This window comes from Bos javanicus, chromosome 9, assembly GCF_032452875.1.
Source record: "Bos javanicus breed banteng chromosome 9, ARS-OSU_banteng_1.0, whole genome shotgun sequence".
Lineage (NCBI taxonomy): Eukaryota > Metazoa > Chordata > Mammalia > Artiodactyla > Bovidae > Bos > Bos javanicus.
The window spans coordinates 59,378,486-59,390,677 of record NC_083876.1 but is presented as its reverse complement, the minus strand read 5'-3'; positions in this window follow the sequence as shown (position 1 = coordinate 59,390,677).

The window sequence follows — 12,192 nt, the reverse complement described above, 5'->3', positions numbered from 1 at the left end:
TCTTTTTTAACTCTCTGAGATTATAGTGAAATGGATATAGATTTTTGGAAATATAAACCAATGTATTTTTCGTTCCCCTTCAATCATTTTGCCCTGCAAAGGGCAAAGACAGATACCACCTTAAAACTAACACATCTGTAAGATGGAGAAAAGGAATTTGACCTTCATGATGTCCTCACCAAATAGGAAAAAGAAGGGAAGCCCTGTGATGCTGCGAGGGGGAATTGTACCCTACTTCCTCAGGAGTAGCCTTGTCTAAGTAGCAATATATTGCACTTGATGCTGGTGGCAGGATGTGATTTAGCCATGGGTCAGGGATGTGTCTGGCACTTTTCAATCCCCAAAGTCAGTGGATGGGTTGCAGAAGATCCCAGAGTTCCTCTGGTCCCTGTTGAGGAGCACACAGATGTTGAATGGGCCATCAGGTTTGGGGCTCTTCTCAACCAGAGATGGGAAACTTGATCAAGGATTCCAATTGCAACCCCAGCGCAGTGCTGCCCCCGAGGTCACCTCATGGGAACTCAGGGCCCAAGGCTGTCTTACTGACAGGACTCAGAGGACCCTCTGCTGATCAAGCCCCACCTGCTAGCTCCATCACACAGGACTTGTAAGCTACTCTTTATACCCACAAGCCACCTTCTCTTAAAAAACGTGGGTGTATCATAAAGAAAACCTGAGAGGTTAAGTATTTTTCCAAAGAAGACCTTCAGAAATTCTAAAAAATGCTTAGAGAAATCTTTATTAGTTTAAAATTTCTCCTTCAATGATCTCTCCCTTTCTACCTTCCTCCATCAGCCCAGTTCCCAAGGAAAGGAGGGTCCTCATGAAAGGTTTAGTCAAGTTAGAGGGATGCAAAGGATGTTGCCATTTTTGTAGTGCAGAAAGTCTCCAACTTCCAATGGTTTTGGACTCTATGATGGTGTGAAAGAAATATGCATTTAGTGGGAAACCATGCTTTGCAGTTTGGATTTTGATCTTTTCCTGGGCTAATGATGCTGGGCCACAGCAGTGAGCCGCAGCTTCCAGTCAGCTTCATGGTCACAATCCCAAGGGTAAACAATGCGTACACTTATAACCATTCTGTACCCATACGGCCTTTTTGTTTTTCACTTTCAGTACAGTATTCAATTATGTGAGATATTCAACACTACATTATGAAACAGGCTTTGTGTTAGATGATAGTGCCCAACTGTAGGCTGATGTAGGTGTTCTGAGGCAAAGCTAAGCTAAGATATTCAGTAGATTTGATAGTATGTGTTAGTTACTTAGTAGCGTCCAACTCTTTGCAACCCCATGGACATACAACCCTGCAGGCTCCTCTGTCCATGGAATTCTCAGGCAAGAATACTGGAGTGGGTAGCCATTCCCTTCTCCAAGGAGTTTTCCCCACGCAGGGATTGAATCTGGGTCTGCCACATTGCAGGTGGATTCTTCATTGTCTGAGCCACCAGGGAAGTTCAGTAGGTGAGGTGTATTAAATGCATTTTGACTTAATGATATTTGCAACTTACAGTGGGTTTATTCGGACATCATCCCATTGTGAGTTGTGGAAGATCTATATGTGAGAGTTTGGGGATGTGATTTGTCCACTTTGCTACAATAGGAGAGGAAGATATTCAATCGAACTGAAGGCTTTGTTAGAGGTCAGTGTCAATGAGAACTTTGGAAACAATAGGAAACCGGAGGTACTTTTCCTTTCTTGTATTTGCTTTCATTACTGCTTGCCTAAGGATCTTTTATATAATGGACGTCAGCAAAGTGCCCTCCTCCAGGAGGGCAATCCCCCTGCCTACCGTGTGGGCCTCCAGGGGTCCCTTGACTTCTTGATTTAATTATCATAAGACCTTTAGCAGTTGCCCCATGGTGCTTCCAGACTCTCCCAGAAGCTGTGCCGTAAATCATCCACTCACTGAAGCCTTTTGTATATCCCTCAGCCAGAATAATTGGGAAGAAAATTATGTTCATGTTATTTCAGTTGGAGAGAGTGCTAATAACTCAGGGATCTGTGCAGTGGGACATAGAAATCCATTACTTTTAGGGTTAGTTCCATATTTCATTGACCTTGGGCAACTCCCTGGGCCCCTGTGAAATGGATTGGGCTATGTGATTTTTAAATGTCAGAATCTATTATGTGCTGGATTTACCTATTCATCTAATACATATTTACTAAGTGCCTACTATGTGCTTTCCTAGGTACATGCACAGAGTCGGACACGACTGAAGTGACTTAGCAGCAGCAGCAGCAGGATGTGATAATGAACCAGATAGACATAGTCTATGTCTTCATGGTGCTTTTATAAGGATAAAAAAATTGAGAAACTCTGTAATAAGTTATAAGGAGACACATACCATAAGACCAGAATATAAACCCTCTGTAACCTTACTTTCATAGCCTTACGTTTGTTCTGGATCTTCCTGGGCATCTTTGGCACTCTTAAAAAATATTCATTCAGTGGGCACATGAAAATGGCTGAGGAGAGAGTGCTGAGGCCCCAGTACAGATATTGCTGGCAAAATGACTGTTATGATTGGGGAAAAATAATGGAAGCGACTGACACTTACACTACCTATTGTATGTTAAGTGTAGCACTTTGGGCTTAACACTTGTTATCCCATATGATCAAAATCAATCTCAATTTTTCTTGGCTTTGAATTCCCAAGTAAACTGTAAATACCTTTCCATCAAAGCTTTCTGTCATCTTTCCCACTACCTTCTCTTCTCATTTAGTAAAATACAGCACACAAGGCCACCAAACGGCCTACATAAGACAGAAGGCGTAACAGGTGAGGGAACTTCTTGGTGAAGAAGGGGAGTGTAGGAGGGAGAAACAGAAGAAGAAGAGTAACACCAGTGAGTTCACCTCTACATTTCATAAGAAAGGGGCATTTTATAGCCGTATATATTATGTTGAAGTAATGAAACGTTTTCCTAAATAGAAATCATGTCATCTGTTATGCTCGAGTAGGCTTAATCTAAAGAGAAGGAAAGTATTTCATATGTTTTTATGAGGAACTTTGGAAAAAAAAAAACAATGACTAACCATCTGGTATATTTGAAAAAATCTGCTCTGAAATGTATATTTTACATATTTTCTGGATCGTCTTAGTTTATTGCCAAGCATCCCTGTAGAGATCCCTATTTCAGAGCTCCATGTCCACATGTCCAGATGATTGCTGAAAGAGGACAAAATAGCCCCTACTCCCCAAACTGGTATTCTGACCACACTTTTTTCCAGAATGCTTAACCAAAGAGAGTCTCAAACTAGGGCATATACACCTAAAATATTCATGGGTAACGCATGGGTGAGAAGGCAAGCCCTTGAATCTGAAATAGTTCATTTTGAGTGTGTACTGTTTTGCTTCTGTAGAGGGGTCAAAATTTACATAGTGATGATTTAGATGGGAAAATACGAGAAAAATTTTAGTTTCTATAAGTGATATTCCTTTGCTTTTGAGATTTAAACCTGAAAATGATGGGCAAAACTTAAACTTGTAAAGTAAGACTATCTTGGTTTTTTATTTTGAATAAATATTCAGTTAAAAGTTCAGGCTCTTTATTGCTGTTATTCTCTCTCAGAGGTCCATTCTCCTTTCAAAGTGGGGAAGATGCGGGTGTAGGGGAAGGCATGGGTGGCCTCAGGGCCACAGGACAGAGGCTGTGTGTCTTCTGGGGCTTTCTTGGAAATTGCCACTGACCTGACTGGCGAGCCACTGCTATCTGTTGGGCATGGCTTGTCCTGTCCTGTTTGTGTGTTGTGTGCTAACTATTGTTGCTGCTTCTGGATTTTTCCACTCTGTGCGATCAGAACCAGCTTTCTCCAGGCCAGAATACTGGACTGGATGGTCTTTCCCTTCTCCAGGGGATCTTCCCAACCCATGGATCGAACCCAGGTCTCTCGCATTGCAGGCAGATTCTTTACCATCTGAGCTACCAGGGAAGCCCACATAACTGTGAATTCCCTTGCAAAATAAAAGTGTGGGGGTCCCTTGTTCAATCTGTGGAACATTTCTAGGAGCCTATAACAGCATGAAACCAAGGATGGGGCCCTTCAGAGCACACAGTTCTTTTAAAATTCTTTATTATACCTATTCTCCAGAGTAACTCGTCTGGCAAACAGACCCTGTTAAGTCCTTAGGAGATCAGAGAGGAAGAAAAGCTGAATGGGAGAAGACAGATTTATTTATTTTTTTAATGGGGAGGGTAAAAGCAAGAATGCATATTCATGTCTTGTCTTTGACACATGCTTTGTTGCTGAATTCTTACTTGTTTAACTTGTTAATGGTTGCTGCATCTCAACGTCTCTCAACCAATATCCCTATAATTTGCTTTCTCATTTTGCAGAGGTTAGCATTCTCTTATTGAGATGGCTGCTTTTTCCATGCTGTGGTAACAAAAGGTTTTTAAAGCCTTTACGGGAAAGGGTTTTGTCTTTTTGCATTCCAATTGGACATGAATTATCCTTTTTTGAGTGTCCTGTCATGTATGTATATATGTGTATCTATTTACTATAGAGAGATATCTACATATCTAGATATAGATTTATAAATATACATATGACTTTAATATTGACACAGTCAAAATCTCTTCTGCAGCTACCCCCTCATGCTCTCAACTTACAATAGCAATTTGAAACATTAAGCTTTAATATTTACTTTGTTGTAGTACTATGTCTTCTGTGTAGAGTGGAAAGTATTTCCCTGGGGCAGAAGTAATATTTTATTTGTATGAGGGCTAGTGCATTCAAGATAATTCATTAATGATTCAGAATCCAGGTGAATGCTAATGGGTGGACCCCATCTTGCATTTCTAAAAAAGGAAATCTATTTATGCTTTAAAACCCTTAGAACATAATCAAATGAGATTAGAAATGAAAATGAGGTTACATTTTAATTCTAGTGTATCCTATACTGTGTAGACACATACCTAAGGAGTTGAAATAAGAGTTCAAGTATTTTGTTTGAAAATTAGGTGACAGTTTAGCATAACACTGGCTGACACTTTTTAAACAAATTCACAGGACTAATCAGTCACAAATTGTATCTTATGCTAATAGTATCTTATCCAGTGTCTGAAAGTCAGGTTGAGGTCTCGTTACTAAGGGACAGTGGGTCTGTGTTAAATTAAGAAAGCATCTTTATTTTGCAGTTTGCTATTTACCTGGAACAGAGAGAAAGGGGAAAAAAGGCTGTGGAGCACCATAGCAGCCGTAGTAGCTGCAATTATAAAGAGGTGAAATAAGGTGGCTATCTACCCTGTTTGAATTGTCATCAGATAACGGCAGCTTTTTAATTCTCTAATTTAAACTCACATATTCCATGCAGAGACAGCTGATTGTGGTATTTCTGGGGAAAAATGTTCTTTTGAACAGATGGGTTTGAAAAGATGTGCTGAGGTGTAGTTGAAAGAAATTACTGCCAGAGGTTGGGTTGGTAGATTTTAAATAACTGCTCATCATCAGTATTGTTACAATCTGAAATATGATTGGCAATTTCCAGATTTTCTCTTGAGTCACCCTTCCTATGCCCCTGTTTGGTCTACCTGCTTGTGGAAAAGCAGCACATTTCCATTTCATAACCTAGTCCTGTGATACCTTTGTAATGCTTCTTAAATCTGAGCCTTTCTTTACTTCTCCCCACTTTTAGGTCCTGTTGTTTCAATCCTCCACAGTTAAAAGCCTCTTCATTTGTCTTCCAGTCTTTATTCTTAGCCTTATCTAATTTGTCTCATACATAGGTGCTATGTTAATCTTCTGAAAAGAATACTGGAGCACACTTATACTCAAAGATAGTAAAGATGTCCCAGAGCCTAGGGAATAAAGACTAGCTTTCTTATTCTGGCATTTAGTCCCGGCAGAGCTGGATTCCAAACACTGCTTCAATCTATTCTCTCATGGGTCCTCCCAAGGAATCTGTCTTTTCATTTTAAGTAGGTGGGTGGCTGCCTAGTCAAGTATGCTTCTGTCCTCAGGTGTGGTTTTGCTCACTGTGTTTTTATCACCTAAAATGCCCACGATCCCGCCGCTTACTAAAGTTATGGTCAGTCTTCAGAGTCAGCCTAAGTTCTCTATGGATAGTTCTCTATGCTCTGTGGATCTCTTTCTAACTACGTGGGACAACAGGTTGTTGTTCTTTTAGACACATGCCATCATGACTGATAAGATCCTTCTATATGTAGTCCTTTTGTAAAGCTGGAGGGATGTATAATGAGCAAGCTGGATGTGATCCCTGTGCTTATAGAGGTTTCCATCTAAAGGAAAACAGGTAGAATAAAGAGTAAACCATTTTTCCCCCCATTTCTAGAGCATTGACTATCTACGGATGAATTTGGATACAATGTACTTATATAATGAAATATATATTTATATTGCATTTCCAAACTTGGTTGATCCCTTTGAGAACAGAAGCTATGTCACATGTTCAGTTCCATGTAAGAGACTTGTGGCATGCTGGGAAATAGTACAGCCCTGCAGCTGGATAGCTAGTGATCGGCTTGGTTTTGACCCTCACCGTTTCTGGAGATTTGGGTGAGTCACTTAATCTCTCACAATCTCCTGTTTACAAAGTAGTGTAATAATAGTACCTACCAACACAGGGTAGTGGTGAGCTTGAAGTGCTTTCACATGAGTAAAATTCTTGAAACAAAGTCAGTATATACTGAGAGCTCAATGAATGCTAGTTTTCATTTTAATTTCTATAATGCCATAACTTGTGTAGCCCAAGGTAAATCATTTAACTTCAATGTAGCTTCTTTGCTTCATCAAAAATAAATAGAATAAATAATATCAAATAAATATAATCACATAAGTCTGTTGAAGGTGTGTGTATGTATCTGTTTGAAGAAATGAGATAAAAGATTCAAGTATTTGGAAAATTGGGGCATACTACAGAAATTTAAAACCCACTCATCATCCAGTACTCTTGCCTGGAAAATCCCATGGACGGAGAAGCCTGGAAGGCTGCAGTCCATGGGGTCGCTGAGGGTCGGACACAACTGAGCAACTTCACTTTCACTTTTCACTTTCATGTATTGGAGAAGAAAATGGCAACCCACTCCAGTGTTCTTGCCTTGAGAATCCCAGGGACAGGCTAGCCTGGTGGGCTGCCGTCTATGGAGTCACACAGAGTCAGACATGACTGAAGCGACTTAGCAGCAGCAGCATTAGCCCATGCTAGTTGGCTGGGGAAAAACAATCCCAGTTCTGTCCTTCCGAAGCCCACAGTCAAATAGGGCTAGCAATAGAGACAATTGAATAAGCAATTATGTATATTGCATTAGCAGTTGGACAGGGAGAAAGGGAGCCCTGTTTGGGTATTTGGCAGGGACAGTTCATATAGCCTTGGTGTGACAATGGTCAGGGAAGGCTTCACCCAAAGGGACACTTGAACAGATGGAGTAGTGTGTGTAGAAGCAGGAAAGGCATAAGCATGAGATTAGGTGCTTGGCTTGACTGAACACCTAAATAAAGTTAGGCCAGCTGGTACTTTGAGCGTGGGCATGGGAGTGGTAGGAGGATGAGTATGTGTAGTATACAGAGCTGGCTACATCATTTGTGGGGTCTGGTACAATATAAAAATGTGGGCACCTTTTCAAACAGCAGGAAAATAGATTACCCCTTTCTTTCGCATTCTTTGTCTTGGTTGATTTTAAAAATTTGCTATTTAATGTGCTCCTTTGAGCACAAGAATACTTACAGGGTGAGTGCAGACCCTCCCAGTCATTTTGCACTCCATCCTGCAATTTGGTGCTTGTGTGCCCAACTTCAGCCTTCCCTGAATCAGTGCTTAGGCCCAGTTGATGCCAAAGGGCAGCAACAGTTCCTAGGTCTGGGGTAAGGAGGCTGCACTTGATAATTGGTTCTGGGAAGGCAAGGAGGCAGTGTGAGCTGGTGGATAAATATCTAAGGCCCCAGAATGTGCTCCATTGTTTTAACAGCCTTCATTTGTTAAATTCAAAGATAAAATTATCAAGAATTTCAAGATGGTGACATTCTGAGTGTGGGGTTTTGTGCAACAACTGTGCAGATTCGATCCCTGGGTCAGGAAGATTCCCTGGAGGAGGGCATGGCAACCCATTTCAGTATTCTTGCCTGGAGAATCCCATGGATAGAGGAGCCTGGTGGGGAACTGTCAGAAGAGTCACAAAGAGACATGACTGAAGCAACCTCGCATGCACTTTGGATATGGGATTATTTTCTTCTGTTCTAGGGGTAAAATGTAGATATAGGACAAATATATATGATGCTAAGTCAATGGATCATTTGGGTCATTTCAGAGAGTCATTAAAAAAAAACAATTAAGGACATTAAGCAAGAAATATGTGTGTAAATAAGCAGGGAAAATACAGCAGTTTTAAGTGGTTTCCTTTGAGTTTGATTTTTGTGTACTTAATATTTTCTTTTTGCTTATCTATACTTTATAATAGCTCTAAAATAACGTATTGATTTTAAAACAAGAAAAATAAATTATAATAATTACTATCTTAGAAAAAAAGCTCTGAAAGAGCTTCCTCTATATAAGGAAAGCCTTTAGAAGATGTATGTTCATAGCAGAAGTGTGTGTGTTGAATCACCATCTTGGTATTTCCAGAATAAACTTGTCAATGATTAAACAACAAAAAACTCCTAATGTACTTAGATTTTCTTGCTAGTAATTCACTTTTGAGTTTTAAAATTGTTTTATTTGGAGGATAATTGTTTTACAGTGTTGTGTTGGTTTTTGCCATACAATGTGAATTAGCTGTAAGTATACACACGTCCCCTCCCTCTTGAACCTCTCTCCCACCATCCATCCCATCCCCCCACTCTAGGTCATCAGTGAGCACTGGGTTGAACTCCCTGGGTTATACAGCAATTGTCCATTAGCTATCTAGTTTATGTATCTGTTCCAATGCTACTCTCTCAATTTGTCCCACCCTCTCTTTCTCTCACAGTGTCCACAAGTTTGTTCTCTATGTCTGTGTCTCTATTGTGATGGTCACTCATTCATGTGACCCCATGGACTGTAGCCCATCAGGCTCCTCTGTCCATGGGATTTCCCAGGCAAGAATACTGGAGTGGGTTTCCATTTCCTTCTCTAGGGGATCTTCCCCACCCAGGGATTGAGCCCTGGTCTCCCGCAGTGCAGGCAGACTCTACCGACCGAGCCACCAGGGAAGCCCTATTGTCTCTGCTGCTGCCCTGCAGATAGGTTCCTCAGTACCATTTTCTAGATTCCATTTATATGTGTTAGTAAACAATGTTTGCTTTTCTCTTTCTGACTTCACTCTGAATAACAGGCTCTAGGTTCATCCACCTCACTAGAACTGACTCAAATTCTACCTCTAGGATTGTAACTGAGATGAGAAAATTATAGACTATTATTTTGTATTAGAAAAAATATTTTGAGAAGAATGATGTCAGCAAGAAAGCAGAATAGGAGTTTTCTATCATCCTCCTCCAACAGCATTTATCCATTTTAGGCTTAGTTTGATGAGTTTTGACAGATATATATAGTCATGAATCCATTACTAAAATCAAATATGGATTATTTCCATCACCCCACAAAATTCCCTCATGTGCCTTTGTAATCAATCTCCTGTTCTATATCCCAGCCTCCAGCAACAACTGATATGATTTCTGTCTCTATAGTTTTGCCTTGTTATTGATTTTAATTTAGTTGCTCTGTGGCCAGGGAACACAGACTTTATTATAATGACTCTTTGCTATTTAATGAGATTTGCTTTTGGCCCATTATGTGGCTAATTATCATAAAGTATCTCTAGGTCTTGAGTTGCTATATGCAGAGTTCTATTTATATCAGTCAAATCAAAGTTGTTTATAGTTTTTTCCAACCTTCCACTGTCTTACTCATTTTCTGTCTGGTTTATCTATCAATTTCTGAGAGAGGTATATTAAAATTTCTCACTACTGTGGTGGATTTGTCAATTTCCCCTTTCAGTTTTGTCAACTTTTTGCCTCATACATGTTGAGATTAGGTGCCTACACGTTTAAAATTGACAAACCTTCCTCATGAATCAAAACTTTCATTATTATATAGTAATAATTTTCTTTATTCCTAAAATACTTTTTTCTTAATTTATTTTTTTCTCATGTTAGTCTAGTTTTCTTCTGGTTAATACTTGAGTGATCCTTTTTCTAACCTTTTATTTTAAACATTTCTGAGTCCTCATGTTTTATATAATTTTTGTATATATTTGTATAACTTTTGTATATATATTTTGTATAATTTAAAGCTGTATTTATTTTTAACCTAATTTAATAATTTCTGCTTATTAACTGAATAGTTTAGACCATTTACATTTATTATTAGTTATACTTTTAGTTTGTCTCATTTTACTTTTTTGCTTCATATTGTATTTTTTCTTTTCTGCCATTGTTAAATCCTTTGAGTTTTTGGTTTGTTTTCCTTACTCCCATTATTTTTGAAGTTATGTACACTCTTGCTCTTTGAGAGAACCCTGAAAAATTTTAATATGCCTATTAAAGTTTACTAACATTTAAATTTAATATCCCTACTTTCTTCATGAACAATGAAATAACTTCAGATTTTTTTAAACATGACTATGCCCTTCCTCTGAAAGAGATGGGAATACCAGAGCACCTGACCTGCCTCTTGAGAAACCTATATGCAGGTCAGGAAGCAACAGTTAGAACTGAACATGGAACAATAGACTGGTTCCAAATAGAAAAAGGAGTACGTCAAGGCTGTATATTGTCACCCTGCTTATTTAACTTATATGCAGTGTACATCATGAGAAATGCTGGGCTGGAAGAAGCACAAGTTGGAATCAAGATTGCTGGGAGAAATATCAATAACCTCAGATATGCAGATGACACCACCCTTATGGCAGAAGTGAAGAGGAACTAAAAAGCCTCTTGATGAAAATGTAAGTGGAGAGTGAAAAAGTTGGCTTAAAGCTCAACATTCAGAAAACGAAGATCATGGCATCCGGTCCCATCACTTCATGGGAAATAGATGTGGAAACAGTGTCAGACTTTATTTTTGGGGGCTCCAAAATCACTGCAGATGGTGATTGCAGCCATGAAATTAAAAGACGCTTACTCCTTGGAAGGAACGTTGTGACCAACCTAGATAACATATTGAAAAGCAGAGACATTACTTTGCCAACAAAGGTCTGCCTAGTCAAGGCTATGGTCTTTCCTGTGGTCATGTGTGGATGTGAGAGTTGGACTGTGAAGAAAGCTGAGCGCTGAAGTATTGATGCTTTTGAACTGTGGTGTTGGAGAAGACTCTTGAGAGTCCCTTGGACTGCAAGGAGATCCAACCAGTCCATTGGGAAGGAGATAAGCCCTGGGATTTCTTTGGAAGGAATGATGCTAAAGCTGAAACTCCAGTACTTTGGCCACCTCATGCAAAGAGTTGACTCATTGGAAAAGACCCTGATGCTGGGAGAGATTAGGGGCAGGAGGAGAAGGGGACGACAGAGGATGAGATGGCTGGATGGCATCACCGACTAGATGGACATGAGTTTGGGTGAACTCCAGGAGTTGGTGATGGACAGGGAGGCCTGGCATGCTGCGATTCACGGGGTTGCAAAGAGTCGGACACGACTGAGTGACTGAACTGAACTGAAGATATGCAAACAACCTAAGTGTCCATTAACAGATGAATGGAGAACAAATTGTGGCATAATTGTGTGTGTGTGTGTGCGTGCACTAAGTTGCTTCAGTTGTGTCCGACTCTTTGCAGCCCTATGGACGATAGCCCACCAGGCTCCTCTGTCCGTGGGATTCTCCAGGCAAGAATCCTGGAGTGGATTGCCATGCCCTCCTCCATTGGATCTTCCTGACCCGGGATGAAACCTGTGTCTCTTTCATCTCCTGCATTGGCAGGGAGGTTCTTTACCATTAGCACCACCTGGGAAGCCTATGTATATATAAATGAATATTATTCAGCCATTGTTGTTGTTCAGTTACCAAGTCATGTCCAACTCTTGGCGATCACATGGACTGTAGCATGACAGGCTTCCCCGTCCCTCACCATCTCCTTAAGTTTGCCCAAGTTCATGTCCACTGAATCAGTGATGCCATCCAAACGTCTCATCCTCTGTCACCCTCTTCTCCTTCTGCCTTCAGTCCTTCCCAGCATCAGGGTCTTTTCCAATAAGTTGGCTGCTCATATCCAATGGCCAAAGTATTGGAGCTTCAGCTTCAGCATCAGTCCTTCCAATGA